General features: G+C 42.5%; 1 long non-coding RNA gene across 1 annotated transcript in view; it reads left to right on the forward strand.

Moving 5' to 3' along the window:
- Positions 1 to 15370, forward strand: part of LOC111833180 (uncharacterized) — a 21534-nt gene continuing 6164 nt past the window's right edge. The window contains exon 1 of the long non-coding RNA XR_011985702.1: positions 1 to 387. This is a non-coding gene — a long non-coding RNA (uncharacterized lncRNA). The remainder of the gene's footprint in view (positions 388 to 15370) is intronic.

Here is a 15370-nt window from a genome sequence, read left to right on the forward strand (position 1 = left end):
CCCCCGGTCCGCGAATTTTTTTTGACCGCGGTGATAAAACGGTTGGGGAACACTGAGTTAAAGTTTACGTTAACTGATAGATTTGTAGTCACAGTTGTTGCCCTTACATGATTAAAAAGATGAGGACATTATATTTTTGACGCTTCTCTCTGCAACGTATCATAAAAATTTGTATATGGCAGCTGTTATAGCCTAGAGCAGTGGTTCTCAACCGGTGGGGCGCGCCCCCCCGGGGGGGTGCGGACACTCTCGCGGGGGTGCGCAAGTAGGCTACAGGATGGGAGGAAAAAAAACTGCAAATAATTGCAAATTTGTGATTTGTTTGGATTCATCGGATCTATTTTCGCTGCTAAAATAGACCAAAACGGTCATTATTTCATCAAAAATGTAAGTGACTTAATATTATTAACTTGTATGTTGAACTGTTATATGAAATCAGTGTCACATTTTCAATCGTGAGGTGATGGTAAATTAAGTGATGGTCAATTGTCAGCTCTCTTGGTCGTCAGGTCGTGTGATGTATGCTGCTGAACTGTATTCAAATGTTATAAATATAAAACACCACATTTTGAAATTTAACTGCAGTATGTCAATTTAGTTTATTTGTGTGTGCTGCGCTCATAGACTTTAGAAAATGGCGCTCATTTGTTTGATTTCTCCTCGAGAAGCTGCGCAAGCCTCAAAAGTTTAAGGTCCTTGAAACTAGGGTTGCCACCCGTCCTTTAAAATACGGAATCGTCCCGTATTTGAGAATGAAATTGCGCGTCCCGTTTTGAATCAATACGGGACGGGTTTTGTCCCGTATTTTTTTATCATTTTTTTTTAAAGCAGCGTCTCATGCAAATCATCCCACACGCATTTTATGAAGATGTCTCCTTTCCTACTTTTGATTGGGTAATACTTGATGTCATCATTAGTTTGATTGGTCTTTTTAACTGTCCAGTGAGGAGGGCGGGTCTTTTAAGTAGGGTCTGCAAAGTGTTGGCAGAGAGTAATATTGAAAAAATGGCAGATGCTTCTCCAGGTAACCCCCGGCGTCTTAAAGTTTCAGAGCTTAAACGCAAGCGGCTGCAAAAATACCGCAGAGAGTGGGAGGAAACAAATACTTGGCTGCAGAGTGTTAGCGGAAATTGTTATCAAGCCAACTGCACAATTTGTCGGAGAGCGTTCTCTGTGGCTCATGGTGGTCTGTCAGACGTGACAACATGCCTCCGGAGAGCAGCATTCCCGCAATGACAGAGCTCACAAAAATCAAAGCACAGTCAGACAGTTCTTCGTACCCCAAGTCTCTCCCGAAGCAGACATGGTAATGACAGTATAATAATACATAAATAAATAAATAAATAAATAATTGCTAAATAATGTTAAAAATGTGACCCAGTCTGTGAAAACCTAGCTGGAGTAATTTTTTTTTTTGTAATTTACTGTTTTCTACATGAAATAAAGAACAGTATGTGAAAATAATAAAAATATATGTGTTTAATATTAACTGAGTAAAACCATGTCAACAACTGAAATCACAGTGAAATGAATTATGGCTAAAATCAAACTTTATCTCAGAATTAGATTTGGCCTGGTTTTCACACACTGGGTCACAAATTGTAATTTGTAAAAATTCTGTAAATAGCCTACAATGTAAGTGGATCACATTCCAATGTAATATTATGATTTGTTAAGGTTAAGTCAGACACATAAGCATTAATTTATTACATGAAACATTACATTTAATACATTAATAAACAACATAATGCCCATGTAAAGAAAATAGGGGATGTGGCCCCCGCTGCAGTATGCGTCCCTTATTTTTTTGTATAAAAAGTGGTAACCCTACTTGAAACTGTCGTATTCGTTTTTCATATTCGTCTTTTGGTGGCTCTCAATTGTCAAAAACACCCCTCAAAATATTTGCTACGGATACGAAAATTGCAGAAAATCGAACCATCCGAATTAATTTTTATGACGCACGGAAGTTGCAGAGGCTGCAAACGTATAAAACGTGAGGTCGTATTTAGTTATATATATATATATATGTGTGTGTGTGTATATATATATATATAAAAAACGAATAAACTAGTCAGAATATAGGCTACAGTTAAAGCTTTCCTTTAGTTTTTTTGAAATACACGCACGCACGCAGCCACGCACACACACATATGTTTAAATACATTTATGTTAATAAATAAACAACAATAAATTGTTGTAACAGCAATATCTCCAAGTTTTGTTTTTCACTGTAAAAATGTAATGATTTGCCAATGCAAAGTGAGTACCGCCACCTTTTTCCCCACTTCAAGCACTGATTATAGCACAAACAAATCATCCTCCTGACGACTTTTTTTTTTTTGTCAAAAGCGACAAATCCAGTGACTTTTACTGGTGTTTTTGGAGACTTTTGTGGTGAAAACAATTTGCGACGTACTTTAAAGAGGATTATCGCTCTTTTGCGTGGGTTCGAGATCCGTTTGTGTGCACAGCAAACGAGCTATCAATTGATATGCAGGAACAGCTTATTGAGCTGAAGAGTGACAGTAGACTGAAGGAACTCTTTAGCTCCTGCCCTCTTTCGTCATTCTGGGCAGCATTGATGCAGGAATATCCTGAACTCTGTGACGTCACCTTTAAGATTCTCCTTCCTTTCGCGTCGACATATTTGTGTGAGGCAGGATTCTCAAAAATGACTGCACTCAAAACTAAATACCGCAATCGTGCACAAATCGAGGATGATTTGAGGCTATGTTTATCAAACATTGAGCCAAGAATTGAGGATCTTTGCAAGGCAAAGCAGGCTCAGGTCTCACATTAACATCACCTACCTGCAAGCTTCTGTAAAAAATGCAGATGATGCCTACTATTAGGCCTAGTAATAATAACAATAATAAAGCATAAATTAATATCAGAGGTCTGGTGTCAATTCCCAATTATAGCAATAGCCTAGTAATGATAATAGGCCTATACTGATGATAATAATAATAATAACAACAACAATAATGCATGTAACCTCATTATTATATAGCAATAGCCTAGTAATGATGATAGGCCTACTACTACTCATAATAATAATAATGTCTGCAAGCTCACATTAGAAGTCTGGTGCTACTGCCAATTATAACAATAGCCTAGTAATGATAATAGGCCTACCTACCGCTACTGATGATGATAATAATAAATAATAACAATAATAATGTGGGCCTAAAAATAATAGCCTAGGGCTATCTATCTATCTATCTATCTATGCAAGGTGGTGTTTGGGATGTGGGGGGGGGGGGGCACTGGGGCCCCAACTGCAATGAGCCAGCTTTGGGGGGGACCAGCTTGCAAAAAGTTGAGAACCACTGGCCTAGAGTAATAAACGTTGGAAACGAATACCTCTCTTTCTTTATTAATTTAAAGTTATGGCAATGTTAACTAATTATTTCAAGTGGATTGAAGAAATTGTCTAAATTAATAGAGTAATAGAGTAAATTAATTAATTAAAATGAAAAAGTTTATTTTTTTATTTTAAATGTTACTTATTTTAACTAAGTATGATTTGGTCAATATGCTGCTCTTTGTCACAGTGGTTAAACTCAAATGTTTTGCTTTATATTGTAGACTCTACTTAATTTTTTAGCATACAGTAAAATGAATAATACTGGTTTTTACCAAATCAAAATAACAAGAAGTTCACTAAACTTACAAAAAGTAGTTGGAAAATGTTACTTTAATTTTTTTGAGTTGAATCTAAGTAACAGTTTTTACAGTGTGGAAACGATTGATGATGACGATCTCGTCCAATAATATGTAACTGTCTAGCTTCATCTTAAAGAAAACTAACTTTTTTTAAAAGAGTTCTTATGAGAATTTTTTGTGCTCACAACTGAAGAATGATAAAATACAAGAATATTTATAAAAACTTTTTTTATGTTCTCTTCTGTGTGTTATGTAGTGTGCCAAAACAAAAATTCGTCTCGGAGGAGTGGTCTAGGAAATGTCGCTAATCCTTGTGCTGTTCTTCTTGGCCTATCCATGCACTAAATCTCACTTACCCTAAATCTCTCACATATAAATCTGAGGCCTTTCAGAAGGTGATACTTGGATGCTTGTAAGTTTTCACCCAAAATGGCGTCCATTATGAATAAAATGCTTGATGGGCTACAACAGAGTTACTCAGCTTGCTATGGGTCCACATGATCAGGTGTTGCTATTCTTGGGAAAAAAACCTGCAGACACCGTGGCCTTTATTTAAATTAAACAGGTTGAATATCCCAAGTGTACTAGTTAAGTTCTTTGAAATATTAACAGTAAAGAGTAAAAGTTACATCCTAAAATGTAGTTTTCTGATGGTTCTTCAGACTACTGTTTCAGTTTTTGTGGAGTTCAGACCCAGGTCCTCAGTATAGTGATGGAGAAATTTGGGTCCAGAATATGGCCAATTCTTTTTTATTTTGTAATGGTTGTACATTTTGAAAATGTGCACACTTTTGTTTGGTAGATTTTTATGAAGCAGATTCAGAAACTGAACATTTGATTTTTGTGCTTTGTAATAGTACAGTTTATTTCATGACCATAAAACCTGTAAAATGTGTCATGACCGGCTCGTACGATCCTCCTGTTTGCCACGCCCACCTCGTTACATCATGTGAAATCCTGATTGTTCTCAGCTGTTCTGTATTTCCGTCCCTTAGGCTACGTTCACACTGCCAGCCACATCGTTCAATTCCGATTTTTTGCTGAGATCAGATTTGTCTATCTTGACGGTTCATATTCATAACTACAAGTGACTTGTATCTGACTGTAATGTGAACGCATCGGTCCTCCGAAACGTCACGCATGCGCACATTGATACGTTTTTACACGGGTAAAAAGCTCAAGAGTGAACTTTTGAGCGTTTGTGCCGCTTAGGCGCCATGTTTTCTGCTGGGTAAATGACGCTACGCAACGTGGAGACGTCATTCGAGGCGACTGGAATCGATAGGGAAATCGTTTGCAAAAATGGCAAACAATTCCAAGGAATTGAAACAGTGGGAACCGGTTCTCAACAAGAATTAAAAACTTACACAAAAGTAAAACAATAATTTTGTATATTTACTAAAAGCAGACATCCCAACCTGCAAAAACTAATTTCAGGGAGGTCCCCCCCGCCAAGAAGGGAAATGACTTTATTTCTCACAAGAGAATTTCTACATTGGCCATATGTATAATTTTTTGTTAATTAATTTTTTCTAGTCAGCCCACTAAATTTCGAAGGCTCCACTGAACCGATAACTTCGGTCCTCGAGAAGTTAAATAAAAGCCCGCCCGCACTGAAATCTGATTGGCTTATTTTGCTAAGTAGACCAATCATGATGCTGTCTGTCTAGCACCGGCTACATGAACAGGCACACACGCAGGGATCCATACATACGCACACTCTCTCTCTCTCTCATTCCGTCGTGCGCGCGATTTTCTCAAGTGCGCGATGGACACGTTACTGTCTCGCGCGCATGCTCTTGTGTGCTTGCTCTAGTTTCCGGGATATTTTATTCAATTTGCGGGCATCAGGGAGCCGCTATCAATATGCGGGAGACTCCCGGAACTTCCGGGAGACTTGGGATGTCTGCTAAAAGCAACTAAGAAATGGTACTGAAATTATTTTATAGTTATCTTAAATAATTAAGTAGAAAGAGCAGATTTTTTTTATGGTGCTGTTTTTGGACATGAATAATTGAAGCCATTTTACTTCATTCATTTACTTCCATTCCATTTCATTCCAAGTAGATATCACTTAAAGAAAAAGCTACTGAAATTTTCTCAAAAAATTGTTGCAATCATTTTTAAGTAGATACAACATCATGCTTTTTACAGTGCAGATGCTGAATAGGGCCCCTTAATAATGCTTATAATTTGCTAAATTTGGGGTTACTTTACTCAGTGAGTCAAAAATCTCATCCTAAGTGAATCTTATATGATGGTAATGTGAAAGACTTAGCTTAGTTTATTAAATTAGTTTCCTAAAATTGGGTATACAGTGGTACCTCAGTTGTCGAACTCATTAATTTCTTAAAAGTCGAACCAAACAGTTAGAAAAAAAATACCTAGAGCTCAATCTGAATCTCAGAAGTCAAACCGTGAACGCCGACCTAAGATAACTTGTAGGGGCGGGGAAATGAGTCATGCAGCACGTCTCTCAGCGGAAACAAAGGGTCAAGCTTCAGTCTCAGCCTCGAATTTGCTGTGATAGCATCATGCATGTTTATACTGGCTGAATACAAATATTTAGACAGTAAGAATACATTTAGACAATGATAGACAGTAACAGTAATTATTATTATATAATAAAATACATTTTAAAATAAATATTTCTTATTCATTATTTTAATATTAACAATAAACCATCAATACATTTAATTATAATAATACTGTCCTGCCGAGCGGGGACGGAACGGAGACAAAGGCGCAGACGTCAGGGTATTGTGGAATACGGGGTTTAATTACGGGTAAGGCAGGCAAAATGCAGACGGACAATACAATGACCGGACTGGGGAAACAAACTGAAATGCGGACGAAATACAGAGAGCTAATAAAAACAACCAGAAACATCTGATCACACAGGGATTCCACACAGGGTTAACGAGGGGGTGTGGCACACGGAAGGAGCGGACGATCGGGGCAGAACACATTGTTTAGATACATTTATTTTCTTAATTTACAAATTACTGTTTTCATAAATGTGCTTAGATGTGTTTAGTACAGTATACGCTCTTCTTGTTTTATCCGGTTCATTTTGTGTTTAAATGCTAAAAAAAAAAAACATATTTAGGTGTAATTTTTGGGGGCCGGGAACCAATTAATTGTTTTTTTATTATTTCTTATGGGGAAAATTCGATCACAACTCGAACTTTTTAGGATTCGATCTGGAGTTCTGAACGAATTAAGTTCGAGTATCGAGGTACCACTGTACTTTACTAACCAAAAAAAAAATCATTCAACCCAAGAAAAGTGACTGCAAATTACCTCATCTTATTTGAGTAAATTTTATATGTTTTTTTCCAGTGCATATACTGAATTACAGTACATGTTTTAATCAGTGAAATGGCAAGGTGCCCATAAATATAGCTCAGTTTTTTTAGTAATAAGATTGAACACAAATAGTAAAAAACTATCAGTGTGCATCGCTGTCTTTGTACTGGGCATAAAGAATTTCCGATTAAAATCCACTTACCTATCTTCTGTTGAAAGATCTTACAGCCGAAAAAATTTATATTGCATATTATATTGGCTAACTTGACCGCGGTACAACAATAATGTTTATATTAGATGTTCAAAAACTGAAGCAGAATTTAATTAAGTAGTTTTTTGAGCCGTACTTCATGTTCACACAATTGCATGTGCTCAACGGCCGGAATACACTATAATTTTTTGTGTCCTCACGATATTACGCGCACAACAAAATAATTTGTTGGCTCAAGATAATATCCATCCATCCATTGTCCAACCTGCTGATCCTACTGGGTCGCAGGGGGTCTGGAGCCTATCTTGGAAGCAACGGGCATGAGGCAGGGAACAACCCTGGATGGGGGGTTAGCCCATCACAGGGCACACTTGCACACCATTTACTCACACATGCACACCTAAGGACAAATTAGCAATGCCAATCAGCCTCAGTATGTCTTTGGACTGTGGGGGGAAACTGGAGCACCTGAAGGAAACCCCACGATGACACAGGAAGACACATGCAAACTCCACACACATGTGACCCAGGTGGAGACTCAAACCCAGGTCCCAGAGGTGTGAGGCAACAATGCTAACCACTGCACCACCATGCCGCCCCAGATAATATCCTTTGAGCTCAAAATAATTAAGTTGTGAAAAATGTATATATATCCTCTCCTGGAGCCGACACCTTATCGTGGAGGAGGGGTTTGCGTGTTCCAATGATCCAAGGACCTAAGTTGTCTGGGGCTTTATGCCCCTGGTAGGGTCACCCAAGGCAAACAGGTCCTGGATGAACAACCAGATGAAGTGCGGCTCACAAGGCCCCTAATGATGAGTAAAAACATTGATCCCCGATTTCCCTTGCCCTGACATGGGTCACTGGGGCCACCCCCTGGAGCCAGGCCTGGGGGTGGGGCTCGATGGCATCCATGGGGCCTGGTCGGGCACAGCCCAAACAAGGCACGTGGGCCCCCCTTCCAATGGGCTCACCACCTGTAGGAGGGGCCATAGGGGTTGGGTGCAGTGTGAGTTGGGCAGTGGCGGGGACCTTGGTGGTCCGATCCTCGGCCGCAGAAGTTAGCTCCAGTGACATGGAATGTCACCGCTCTGCTGGGGAAGGAGCCTGAGCTTGTGCACGAGGCTATGAGATTCGGACTAGATGTATTCGGGCTCACCTCGACGCACGGCTTGGGCTCTGGAACCAGTCTCCTCGAAGGGGGTTGGACACTTCCACTCTGTTGTTGCTCACGGGGAGAGGCGCCGAGCTGGGGTGGGCATACTTATTGCCCCCTGGCTGGGCGCCTGTACATTGGGGTTTACCGCAGTGGGCGAGAGGATAGCCTCCCTTCGCCTTCGAGTGGGGGGACGGGTCCTGAATGTTGTTTGTGCTTATGCGCCAAACGGCAGTTCAGAATACCCACCCTTTTTGAAGTCCTTGGAAGGGGTGTTGGAGAGCACTCCTCCCGGGGACTCTCTTGTTCTGCTGTGGGACTTCAATGCTCATGTGGGCAATGACAGTGAGACCTGGATGGGCGTGATTGGGAGGAATGCCCCCCCCCCCCCCCCGATCTGAACCTGAGTGGTGTTTTGTTGTTGGATTTCTGTGTTTGTCATGGATTGTCCATAATGTACACCGTGTTCAAGCATAAGGGTGTCCATATGTGGACTTGGCACCAGGACACCCTAGGCCGCAGTTCGATGATCGACTTTGTGGTCGTGTCATCGGATTTGCGGCCGCATGTATTGGACACTCGGGTGAGGAGAGGGGCAGAGCTGTCAACCGATAACCACCTGGTGGTCGGTTGGCTCCGCTGGTGGGGGAGGAAGCCGGTCAGACCTGGCAGACCCAAGCATATAGTGCGGGTCTGCTGGGAACGTCTGGCGGAATACCCCTGCCAGAGGGAGTTTCAACTCCTACCTCCAGCAGAACTTCGCCCATGTCCTGGGGGAGGTGGGGGACATCGAGTTCGAATGGGCAATGTTCCGCGCCTCCATTGTGGAGGCGGCTGACCGGAGCTGTGGCCATAAGGTGGTCGGTGCTTGTCACGGCGGCAATCCCCGAACCTACTGGTGGACACCGGCGGTGAGGGATGCCGTCAAGCTGAAGGAGTCCTATCGGGCCTTTTTAGCCTGTGGGACTCTGGAAGCAGCTGATGAGTACCGGCGGGCCAAGCGGAACGCGGTCGCTGAGGCAAAAACTCGGGTATGGGAGGAGTTTGGCGAGGCCATGGAGAATGACTTCTGGACGGCTTCGAGGAGATTCTGGTCCACCATCCAGTGTGCGTGGGAGGTTGCCCAACCAGTCTACATGTGCTTTGTGGACTTGGAGAAGGCATTCGACCGCGTCCCTCAGGGAGTCCTGTGGGGAGTGCTCTGGGAGTATGGGGTGCCGGACTGCCTTATAAGGGCTGTTCGGTCCTTGTACAACCGGTGTCAGTGCTTGGTCCGCATAGCCGGCAGTAAGTCGGACTCGTTCCCGGTGAGGGTTGGACTCCGCCAGGGCTGCCCTTTATCACTGATTCTGTTCATAACCTTTATGGACAGAATTTCTAGGCGCAGCCAGGGCGTTGAGGGTGTCCGGTTTGGTGACCTCAGGATTAGGTCTCTGCTTTTTGCAGATGATGTGGTTCTGTTGGCCTCATCAGATCGTGACCTTCGGCTCTCACTGGAACAGTTCGCAGCCGAGTGTGAAGCGGCTGGAATGAAAATCAGCACCTCCAAATCCGAGACCATGGTCCTCAGCCAGAAAAGGGTGGAGTGCTTTCTCTGGGTCGGGGAGGAGGTCTTTCCCCAAGTGGAGGAGTTTAAATATCTCGGGGTCTTGTTCACGAGTGAGGGAAGGATGCAGCGGGAGATCGACAGGCGGATCGGTGCGGCGTCAGCAGTGATGCAGGCGCTGCATCGGTCTGTCATAGTGAAGAATGAGCTGAGCCAAAAGGCAAAGCTCTCGATTTACCAATCGATCTATGTTCCTACCCTTACCTATGGTCATGAGCTGTGGGTAGTGACCGAAAGAATGAGATCGCGAGTGCAAGTGGCCGAAATGAGTTTTCTCCACAGAGTGGCTGGGCTCTCCCTTATAGGGTGAGGAGCTCGGTCATTCGGGAGAGACTCAGAGTAGAGTCTCCACATTGAGAAGAGCCAGATGAGGTGTCTCGGGCATCTGCTTAGGATGCCTCCTGGACGCCTCCCTGGTGAGGTGTTCCGGGCATGTCCCACTGGGAGGAGGCCCGGGGAAGACCCAGGACACGTTGGAGGGACTATGTCTCTCGACTGGCCTGGGAACACCTCGGGATTCCCCCAGAGGAGCTGGAGGAAGAGGCCGGGGAGAGGGAAGTCTGGGTTTCCCTGCTGAGACTGCTGCCCCCACGACCCGACCTCGGATAAGCGGAAGTTAATGGATGGATGGATATATATATATAACAAAACAAGAAGTCTAAGATATGAATACGACGGAGAGTGGCACGGTGGCATAATGGTTGTCGCTGCTGCCTCACAGCAAGAAGGACCTGGTGTTCGATCCCGAGCTCGGTGCTTTTTGTGTGGAGCGCACACGCTGCCTCGTGTTCGCGTGGGTTTCCACCGGGGGCTCTGGTTTCCTCTCATGGTCCAAAAGCGTGCAGAGCAGGTTGAGGTAAATTGGCCACATGTGCGCGCACCATGTCTCGGATTGGTTCCCGGGATAGGCTCCGTTTCTGGACACACAACCCTTTCCATGCCCCTTGCCAGTGATGGAATACAACATGGTCATGGGAGGTGAGGCTTTGTCTGACCAGCTGATCCAACATTGTACAACACAGCACAGAACCTTGAAGTGGTACAGGAAACTCTTTCTTCACTTCTTGAGCATCTCTGCAACCAATGCCTACATTCTCCATAAAGAATTCACGCAAGAAGACTTACAAGGCTTTCATGGAGGAGCTCGGCACACAGCTGTGTGGTGTGACACAGGATGCACAGAAGACCCCTGCAAAGAGAACCAGTAGTGTTCATGTGCCAGTTCTTGGGGCTGAGCTTAGCACTGACAGCAGGAAGAAGGCTACAGTTGTGATGGATGCAGATGGTCTATTGAATAAGAGTGTCACTTCTAGGTCCTGCAAGAGCTAAACTGGTTGGTAACTTTAAAACTGTAGTGATTATCGAAATGATAAAATAATCTGAAGGAAATATCTTCTGCACAGGTGTTTTTTAAGTCCTGTGGCATGTATATTCATCTCCTTTAAAGTAAATTTACCTACGGGTACAAATAAAGTAACCTGAACCTTCCAGTGTTCCTCACAGTCTTTCATATTTGCCTGATCTAGGGAAATTCACTCCAATAGCCACTAGGGGAGCTGTCACCTTCTTTCAGCTCTGCTAGATTCACCCATAGAGATCCAGGGGACCCCATACTGGACCCCAGATTGAGAAAAAAGCCTCTCAAGCAGTCACTGACCAGCATACAAGAGCCGATCCCACAAAGATCCATTCATGTTGCAATAGTAAATAGCTAATGTAATTTACTATATGCTGGAGATTTATTCTTGTCTGATTCAACACCATGAAAGTTGGACTTGTGGACATGTGATTGTTAAGGCTTGCAAGTGTGTGACTTGTACTAGTGCTGCAGTTAAACTTATTTTGAAAACGCATGTGCAAATACTGAGGAGGATCTTTTTAAAAGTAAATTCTTCACAGCAGTCCCAGTCACTTTGGAAATGAAATGATCCACTGATACCAACCTTGGATCAAATTAAAAATGGATAAAAATGAGAATTAGAAGTATCACCCATCCCCATAAAGCAGGTCCGTTCCATTTTATTTGTTTTTATTTTAGAAGGTGTTGCCACCTTTTGTTGCACAAAGCGCAGTCATACCATTTGGGGGGGGGGATTTGCATGCCAGCCTGACTGGCCTGAAAACATTATTCTCCCCCCATTATTACTGGTCGTCCAGCCCTGCCCTAGGAGCCTCCCCGACCCACTGTGGCCCTCCCAGAGTCGGTCGCGTCTGCCTGTCTGTCAGATGTGGGATCTCTATATGCTGAATTTGCTCTCCCACCCCCTGCGGGTGTTCGCCCAGTGTCCATTGTACCTCACTTAGGACGACTTTACACGATGGTCAACTGCATACAGTTTAGCCCAGGGGTCTTTTGTCAGATATGTCTATAAATACATTTTATATAAACTCAATCCAGTAGTAGTTCAAGCCAATCAAACATGCTTGATTATTGTCATCTAGGCCCTTTATTCGGCTCAAATGTTGAACAGGTGCCCCACTGGGACAACAGAGACCAACATACCGTAAACTGTAACCATACCACGTTAACGAACACAGTCCCGAACAATGTTGCGATAATAAAATTGTACAATCTACAGAGATGCACTTGCAGTCTGAATCACATGAGCAGTGGACATCAAAACAAAGAAACACAATCCACAGCCCATGTACACGCACACATCTTAAAAATCTATGAAACGAAATATAAATCAAATAAAAAAATATATAACAATTATAAGCATCAGGCAATAATGTTTATGGTTTTCGCACTGTAACCATTAAGACAATTTATATTTATTCATAAATAAACAGGTTAATATAGTTAATGCTCATCTTAATATAGGACAGGCCCACACAATTTTATAATGTGTAAAGAGGGGGTCCTTCCTTTGTCTCTCCATCCCCTTCAAGGGGTCCCTGGCCTCAAAAATGTTGATGACCTCGAGTTTGGACCATTTGTTTGGGTTTTCCGTTTTGTTCGACTGTTTTCTCGTTTTAGTTATGAGTACCTAATTAAGTGGCCATTAACTGTATAAAGTTGAAACCAAAAGTGAAAATGCTCTTTCGCCATCTAGTGGATAAAGAAAGTATCTGCTTAGGATGCCTCCTGGACGCCTCCCTGGTGAGGTGTTCCGGGCATGTCCCACTGGGAGGAGGCCCGGGGAAGACCCAGGACACGTTGGAGGGACTATGTCTCTCGACTGGCCTGGGAACGCCTCGGGATTCCCCCAGAGGAGCTGGAGGAAGAGGCCGGGGAGAGGGAAGTCTGGGTTTGAAAAGTGAAAGATCACTTTTCTAATCTACAATTACTTCTTGTTCATCAGTAAATAAAACGAGTTAGATGTCAGCCATGTATCAATAAATTCAGTAATAATTTATCTGACAGAAACCACAAATAGCTAAAGCCCAAGGTTGAAATTGGAAAATCTTACATAAGAATTCAATTTTATCCCAATTTATGATTGTATAAAATGTTCAGTCTTTTTTCAAGAATTTCTACCTACTTTTCTGTGAAACCACAGAATCGTCTCACAGCATCAGGATTTAAACTTGAGTGGAGAGTGGTGTGCTGGTCCTCTGTTTGCGTCACATCTAATCCTGCATAAGGAAGAACCTGACACAGTTTCAGATTAACATTGCACTAAATGAATTCACGCACAAGGCATCTTTTAATTTGTTCAATACATACCCCTCCCCATTAAAATCCCTTAGATCTTGTGTGAGGCTCTCCCTGATCCAGTTTAAAATTGTACATCTAGTGTACCTGTCTAAAACCAAATTATCTGAAATTTACCCTAACATTCCTGACGTGTGATAAGTGTAATTCATCCCCCTGTAATTTAACCCATGTGTTTTTTTCTGTCTTAAACTCCAGTTGCATTGGACTCCCTACTTTGACATCATTTCACAGGTTTTGGGAATCAGACTAGAACCTTGTCTGGTTTAAGTCAGGGGTGGCCAATCTTATCTGCAAAGGGCCAGTGTGCATGCACGTTTTCGCAGCAACTCCCTATTTATATTACTTATTTATATTACTTATTGTTCATATTCACACCGAAGTTCCAGAACCTCGTCCCTGGGCTGTCTCGACCTGGTACTTTTGTGGCTCCTGGCCACGTTTGCGTGTTGCTTTCACGCCACACAACTAGAACTGAGGCTTTTGTGCTAAACTAGCATTAGAGGTGCAAGAAGTTTGCAGGTTAAATTTCACACCTAATTTCATCTAAAACTACACTGGAATGCCAGAAAAATGGAGGATAAATAAGCCATTTTGTTAGTTATTTGATGGGTTAGTTATTGGGGGGATCAATCGCGATCAAAGCAGGACACAGTGTGTTGCCCTGAGACTGTAAACCCTCAGGTCGTGAGTTAAAGTATTATCAGTTTTTCCTGTGTGTGTGTTGGTATTGTTTATCTTTGTCTTTGCTTTTTGTCCTCACTTTTGATTTACCTTGCTATGCCTATGTTACAGCATAGTTATTACTTTGCCAGTTTGCCCAGTCCTGTTCCCGGTGGTTGCATGTTCCTTAGTTGTGTTTTGTTTCATGGTTTTAGTTTATTTCCTTATTTTTCCTTGTTTGTTTTCTGACCCCTCATGGTCCTTTTGCTTTGCTGTACTTCCCCATTGTGTTTTTAGTTTTATTCAATAAAACCTTGTTGTCTCAGAGCCCTAAGTGGATTGTCACCTTTTTTCCATCTACACTATGCCACATAGTCATGACAAATAATTGCAACTGCTCAATTTTTGCTCAGCTATATCTCCTATGCCAGTGCTTGTGGTCAACCAATTAGCAAGCAGTCGCTTTAAGGGCCTCCCCAGTAGTTCGTGTTCAAACCAAAAGTACCTAGTCTGGAGTAGCTACTGGGTAATTCCATATCAAATCAGCACACTTTCGAACCTCATCGTCTTGGATTTTAACAAAACTTGCCATGCTGATTTGGTCACATGAGTGATAAAACTGAAATTGGGAGTGTCTGGGATCAATATTGAACGAACAAATGTCAACACATCCTAGCCGCCAATTATCATCATATGCAGCCACGACATAACCTTTGATGCTTGCAAAGTTGAGTGATTCCCTAAGTGTGCACTTACACTGGACTGATTTGCACATCTCATTCACCTCTGTTGAATGCAGGGCATTTATTAGCCATATTTACTAGCCATGTGGGCCTTTTCAATAGTATGGCAAGTACAGCTGTACACCTGTGCTTGTTATACTATTTCATGTCAGTTTGGCTGCCATTAAAAAGGCCCATTAGTGATATGAAACCATGTGACGTTACCTTTAAGTCAAGATATCTCAGCAACAGCTTAAAAACCAAAGACCAAATTTTCTGGAGATGTTCAAGACATTATGATCTAGCTTTAGTAAAAAATTTATCAATTTTGAAATATTGTTTTTTTTGTTATTAAATGTTTTGTATTTTAATCAGT

The sequence above is a fragment of the Paramormyrops kingsleyae genome, chromosome 25 (assembly GCF_048594095.1).
Source record: "Paramormyrops kingsleyae isolate MSU_618 chromosome 25, PKINGS_0.4, whole genome shotgun sequence".
NCBI lineage: Eukaryota > Metazoa > Chordata > Actinopteri > Osteoglossiformes > Mormyridae > Paramormyrops > Paramormyrops kingsleyae.